The sequence below is a fragment of the Balaenoptera ricei genome, chromosome 1 (assembly GCF_028023285.1).
Source record: "Balaenoptera ricei isolate mBalRic1 chromosome 1, mBalRic1.hap2, whole genome shotgun sequence".
NCBI lineage: Eukaryota > Metazoa > Chordata > Mammalia > Artiodactyla > Balaenopteridae > Balaenoptera > Balaenoptera ricei.
Window position 1 is genome coordinate 4,616,076 of NC_082639.1, and position 7,106 is coordinate 4,623,181.

Consider the following 7,106-nt stretch of genomic DNA (forward strand, 5'->3'; position numbering starts at 1 on the left):
GTTGGAACACCAATTCCAATGGTTGGAAACTATTGTTGCTGTCCCCTTGGACACCCCCAGCAGAGACCCCGGTTGCCTGGGACAAGTTTTGTCTCCCTGTTGGCCCTCGGAGGCCAGAGACCCCTCCTTCTCCCAAGCCCAGGATGTAGGCCCAGCCTACAGAGGCAGTTTCTGGGCAGGGCAGCTGCTGGGTCTTAGCCTGTCATGGCTTTGTAGTGGATGCTGGTGCTCAAGAGCCTCCCAATGGGCCTGGAGAGGTGTTGCCAAGGTCCTGCTCATTTGTATCTCAGAAAAATAAAGCAGGTAATGGACAGAGAGTGACCACGCGTGTGTGCGTGCGTGTATGTGTGTGCACACGCATGCACATTATTTTAGATACTTCTCTCTGAGGAAGGTGACTTTCAGCAGAGACTGGAATGATGTGAGGGAGCTAGCCATGCAGATATCTGAGAAAACAGCAAGTGCAAAGGCCCTGAGGTAGGGACATATATTGTGTTCTAGTTAAGGTGACCAATTGATCCAATTTGCCTCGCCCAGACTAAGAGGATTTCCGGGACACAGGACTGTTAGTTTTAAAACCAGGATAAGTCCGTCACCCTAGCGAAGGGACTTCAAGGAGGCGACTATGGCTGGCGCAGGGTAAGCACGGAGCGGAGATAAAGTCAGAGAGGCGACAGGGCATCGGGTCCTGCACAGTCCTGTGAGGACTTTGCCTTTCATTCTGAGGGAGACGGGACCATTGGATTTGTGGGGTTTTTGTTTTTGTTTTTTGTTTTATTTATTTTTGGCTGTGTCGGGTCTTAGTTGCGGCACATGGGATCTTCGCTGAGGCGCTCGGGCTTCTTTCTAGTTGTGGCTTGCGGGTTTTCTCTCTCTAGTTGTGGCGTGCGGGTTCCATAGCACGTGGGCCCTGTAGTTTGCAGCATGCGGGCTCTAGTTGAGGCGCAAGCTCAGTAGTTGCAGCACGCGGGCTTAGTTGCCCCGTGACATGTGGGATCTTAGTTCCCCAACCAGGGATTGATCCCGCGTCCCCTGCATTGTAAGGTGGATTCTTTACCACTGGACCACCAGGGAAGTCCCGTCGGAGTTTTTTTTTTAACAGAGGAGGAACATGATCTGACTTAGATTTTAAGAGGCTATTATCACAGAAGTAATTACAGGTGAAATGCGAGGAGCTTATGGACATGAGGGGATTCTACGAGGGTACAAGGGACCTCCCGACCCTGTTGTGGCTCTGAGTTGGCCACAGAAAGCCTCTGCCTTACCTCATATGATTCTAACAAACTTTAGTTTCTTGTGCTTTAAAAACACACCATGGGGACCTCCCTGGTGGCGCAGTGGGTAAGGCTCCACACTCCCGATGCAGGGGGCCTGGGTTCAATCCCTGGTCAGGGAACTAGATCCCACATGCATGCTGCAACTAAGAGTCTGCCTGCCACAACTAAGGAGCCCACATGCTGCAACAAAGACCCGGCACAACCAAATAAATAAATAAATAAATAAACAAATATTTAAAAACACACCATGGGGAATTCCCTGGCGGTCCAGTGGTTAGGACTCCATGCTTGCACTGTAGTGGGGATGGGTTCAGTCCCTGGTCAGGGAACTGAGATCCTGCATACCACGTGGCACGGCCAAAAAAAAAAAAAAAAAAAGATATAATTCATACAAATAGTTAAAAAAAAACCCATAAAAACACACCATGGTTTTGGAAACAACAGGTATAAAGAGACAATATGCTAAATGCTTTGAACATTTAGATCCTTCAGTGGGGACTCTCCTTCCTACAATAGTGGATTAGGTAAATCAGACCAAACTTCCCTCTTGGGACAACCCAAAAAGCTGGATGAAAAAAATTTTTTTTTAATCTTAAAAACATCAAACCCCATGAAACACAAAAGAGGAGGATCTAGGGAGATAAACAGATGGTTTTGCTCTCAGGGTATTTATGCATTCTGAAGAAAGAGGTGGGAAACAGCTTCATTTCTAACAGCTTTATGGAGCTAGGGGAAAAAATCAAAGTCCAGGGAACCTCAGGCCTGAGTTTGGATCAAAGTCATCCCAGACTGGTAGTGTTTCCAAGCATATGGCAGATGCATATGAACATCCTGTATCATCCTAGGCCTCAAATTTTTCTTGCAAATAAGTTTAAAAATACAATGTCCAACACACAGTCAAAGATAACCAGGCACACAAGTAACTAAGACCCCATGTCTGAGAACCAACAGAAACACAAAAACTTGAGGTATTGGAATTACCAGACACACAGACTCAAACACTGCCTCCTCTGAGCTCCACAAAATCCTGGGTGGTAGATACGGCTGTTGTCTCCACTTTAAAGATAATGAAATTAAAGCTCAGAAGGCGAGTGACTTGCCTACAGTCATCCAGCTAGTAAGTAGGAGAGTTGTGATTGAATATAGGTCAGTTGCTTCTGTAATCTGTGCTCTTAAAAACTTACTACATAAGAGGGTCCTTAGGAGGACCATGGAGTGCTCTTGGTGCCCCCCTCCCATGGAAGTTCTAGAGGCATGATGTCAGAGCCTGCAGCTGCCCTTGCACCTTGGCCAAGAGCCACAGAATTTCAGTAATAGGGGTGGACAGAGAAGAGAAGTGCCTGAGACCATGTAAGGGGACACCTGTCCAGCCACCCACCCACATGTGTCAGGGACGGGCTCATGGAAAATGATGACCAGAGACATAGAAAGAAGGACTGAAATACTCTGCTGATGGGGGAATAACTGGCTTTTCTGGATGACAACTTGGAAATGGCCATTAAAATGCAAAATGCTCAGCCCCTTCCACCCAACAATTCCACTTCCAGAAATTTATTCTATAGACACTCTTTCACAAGTCCACAGAGATACTGGTATAAGAATGCTCACTACAGCATCATTTACAGGAGTAAAAAACTGGAAACAACCCCAAACGTCCACTCATAGAGAGCTGGTTTATTTATTTATTTTTTATTAAAAAATTTTTTTTGGATTAAGTGCACTTTTTATTTTATTTTTTTATTTAATTTATTTTTTTTTGCCATGCGGCTTGTGGGATCTTAGATCCCCGACCAGGGATTGAACCCGTGCCCTCAGCAGTGAAAGAAGTGAGTCCTAACCACTGGACTGGAGGGAATTCCCTAAAGAGATAGTCTTTTTTTTTTTTCTTTTGACCTCTCCACGTGGCTTGCAGGATAGATCCCTGACCAGCGATTGAACCCAGGCCACGGCAGTGAAAGTCTGGAATCCTAACCACTAGGCAACCAGGAAACTCAAGGGCTAGTTTAAAAATTAAGGTATAGGGACTTCCCTGGTGGCACAGTGGTTAAGAATCCGCCTGCCAATGCAGGGGACACGGGCTCGAGCCCTGGTCCGGGAAGATCCCACATGCCGCAGAGCCGCTAAGCCCTTGCGCCACAACTACTGAACCTGTGCTCTAGAGCCCGCGAGCCACAACTACTGCAGCCCGCGTGCCTAGAGCCTGTGCTCTGCAACAAAGAGTAGCCCCCGCTCACCGCAACTAGAGGAAGCCCGCGCAAAGCAACGAAGACCCAACGCAGCCAAAAAAAAATTAAATAAATAAATAAATTTATAAAAAAAAGTTAAGGTATATCCATATGAACCATGAAGCCATTAAAAAGAATGAGGTAGGTTTTCATGTATTGGCATTTTTCATGTCCAAAATATAGTATTAATTGGCAAAAGCAATTGCAAAAATGCATATTTTCTTCAATTTCATTTCAACATTTTTTTTTTTAAGACATTATTTATTTTTTTTTTAATTTTATAACTACTTTATTTATTTATTTATTTATTTATTGGCTGTGTTGGGTCTCCGGTTCGTGCGAGGGCTTTCTCCAGTTGCGGCAAGCGGGGGCCACTCTTCATCGCGGTGCGGGGACCGCTCTTCATCGCGGTGCGCGGGCCTTTCACTATCGCGGCCCCTCCCGTTGCGGGGCACAGGCTCCAGACGCGCAGGCTCAGCAGTTGTGGCTCACGGGCCCAGCTACTCCGTGGCACGTGGGATCTTCCCAGACCAGGGCTCGAACCCGTGTCCCCTGCATTAGCAGGCAGACTCTCAACCACTGCGCCACCAGGGAAGCCCCATTTCAACATTTTTACACAGACACACATATTTAGGTATGTGCACTGTGTATATATTCACAGAAAAAAAATCTGAAATGCAACTGGAAATAACAGAAAATCAGGACTTATATCTTCATTATTTGTGTACTGTTTGAGAATGAAAATGTATTATTTGTATAAGCAGAACAAAGTAAACACAGGCATACATGTGTGTGCATATGTATATATATATATAAATTTATATGCTAATTTAAAGGGCTTAAACAATCACCTTTCACCTGCATTGTTGTAAAAGCCTCCTGATTTTTCGGCTCTTTATTTGCCCTGTTCTCCATCTCAAAATCCCCCAAACCCACTCTTCAAACCGTTATCGAAAAGGATTTTCTTAAAATGCAAGTCAGAAAATGCTACCTACCCTGCTAAAACTGCTTAAATGCTCATCGCCCCAAGGATGAAATCTGAAGTCCGCAAGATGCTCGACCGTCCTCTCTACGGATTGACCTCTGCACCGTCTCTTTAGAGCTCTCCCCTCCAGCAGCTCCTACGACGCTCTCCCACCCCTCAGTCATCCCACTGACTGTCCCAGCCAGGCTGCACAAAATGCCGTTTCTAGCTCCTGTTTTTCTCTCTTCCTGAAATGACCTTTCTACCCCTACTCTTTACCCAGCTGACTCCAGTTTATCCTTTAGGTGATGTCACTTCAGAAAATTCCCAAGATTGGTGGTGTTGTAAGAGGAATCTTACGTGTGAACCCATTAACCCGCAATTGCTCTATTTAACACACATCAAACTACTTTTCAATTTCCTGCTTGCATGTCCGTGTCACTCATTAGTGAGATTCTAGAAGGATGGGCGTGTATCTTGCTCACGACCATCTCCCCAGCCCCTGGCACAATGCCCAGTGATTAATGTGTTCAGTAACTATTCGGCCATTGATTACATGAGGAACTATGACACATTGAAGCTTATTAAACTTTAAAACTTGGAGGGCTTACCTGGTGGCCCAGTGGTTGGGAATCCGCCTGCCAGTGCAGGGGACACGGGTTCGAGCCCTGGTCCGGGAAGATCCCTCATGTCATGGAGCAACTGTGTGCCACAACTGCCACAGGCTGTGCTCCACAACTGCTGAGCCTGTGCTCTGGAGCCTGTGAGCCACAACTACTGAGCCCGCATGCCACAGCTGGTGAGGCCCGTGTGCCTGGAGCCCGTGCTCCGCAATAGGAGAGGCCACCGCAATGAGAGGCCCGCGCACCGCAATGAAGAGTGGACCCCGCTCACCGCAACTAGAGAAAGCCCGCGCGCAGCAACAGAGACCCAATGCAGCCAAAAATAAATAAATAAGTAAATAAATTTAAAAAACAAAAAACAAAAAACTTGGAAATACAGCAAAAGCAAAACTAGTTGTCCTTTTTTTTTTTTCTTTCTTGGCTGCACAGTGAGGCTTGTGGAATCTTAGATCCCTGACCAGGGATTGAACCTGGTCCCTCAGCAGTGAAAGTGCAGAGTCTTAGCCACTGGACCGCCAGGGAATTCCCACTAGTTGTCCTTTTACTGTCAAAGAAAAAAAAAAAAGAACGGAAGAAAGAAAGAAAAAAAATAATAAAGGGATTAAAGACACAATCAGAGAATTCCCTGGTTGTCCAGTGGTTAGGACTCCGCACTTCCACTGTCATGGGCCAGGGTTCGATCCCTGGTCAGGGAACTAAGATCCCACAAGCCGCATGGTGTGGCCAAAAAAAATTTTTTTTAAATGACACAATCAGGCTGAAGCAGCACAGATGGCCATTCTCTGATGTCCACGTGGCAGCCATGATTTTGGGGACCCCCCCCGAAAAGGCCTAGAGCCCATATTTCACCCAAGCCTGGAAACAATCTCCCCCAGGCGAGTGAGCAGTGATGGACCTTGAGTTAACTGGACATCGGTCACTGGGGTTCGTGCATTAGGGTGACAGGCCCGCTACGGTGAATGGCACACGTTCGTCTTGCTCTCTGGCCACTCAAGGCAGAGACCCCAGCACGGTAGCTAAGCTTCACTTGGGGGTGTGAGCCAGAGGAGGGGTACATCGGCAGCGCAGACCCTTCCTGGGGAGGAGACAACCCTGCAGTGAGGCCTGGGTGGGTGCTAGGAGTTCTGTGTGACTCACTGTCTGCTTCCTAAATCTGTCTTGGGCCAACCGTGGGGTTGGGGAGGAGGGGGAGACAGATGAAGGTCGGAATGAGGGCTCTTATGGGAGCGCAGAGGGGTCAGTGGCTAACACACCCTCAGGCCGTTCCTCTTTGGCCAGGAATGGGGTGTTTTCCAGGCCAGGGCTCTGATTCTGGGGCGCTGGAAGGCTGTTTGATTCCATGAACGCCATTCCTGATCCCCTCTGCCAAAACGCGTCATGGCACGAATCAAAAGTGAACTTACAAATATTGACGGTTTAGGAGGAATTTCACAGCCCTTCTTGAGAGAGGTACAAAGGCACGGTTGGGAACCTATCCCTGACCATCCTGGCAATGGGGACACAACTTTAATGCACAAAACGGAAGGTTTCAAGGTCTGGGGGCCCCCTTCCCCCCCGACCTTCCACCTCCCAGGAGACGAAGCTAGGGAATAGCTTCCCCCCGCCCCCGACCCCGCCACCGGCCCCTCCGCGGCAGCTGCCAGCGGAATAGCTCTTCACATGGGACCCTGCTCTTTCGTCTTTCAGGGCTTGGAAGGCTGAAACCGAAAGCCTCCTTCCTCTGCCTTCTCAGAAGACAGGACACTATCTGCGCCTAGGTCAGACCTGATGCCTAACGCTCACTGGGCGACCCCTGCCTTCCGTGCTCTCAAATTCATTAAATCACCGTGGAGGAGAAAATGTGGCCAGCCTGCAGGAGGGGTTCTTAAAGGGCCCAGGGGAATTCAGCAGGCAGCCCCTCCAAGACCCACAAAATCTCCTCTTCTCGCTCTGTCGTCCGCCCTCCTTTCTGGACCGAAGAGGAAGAAAACATACTCACGGCTTCCTGGACGAAGGCTGAGCCAGCCGCGAGGTGGAG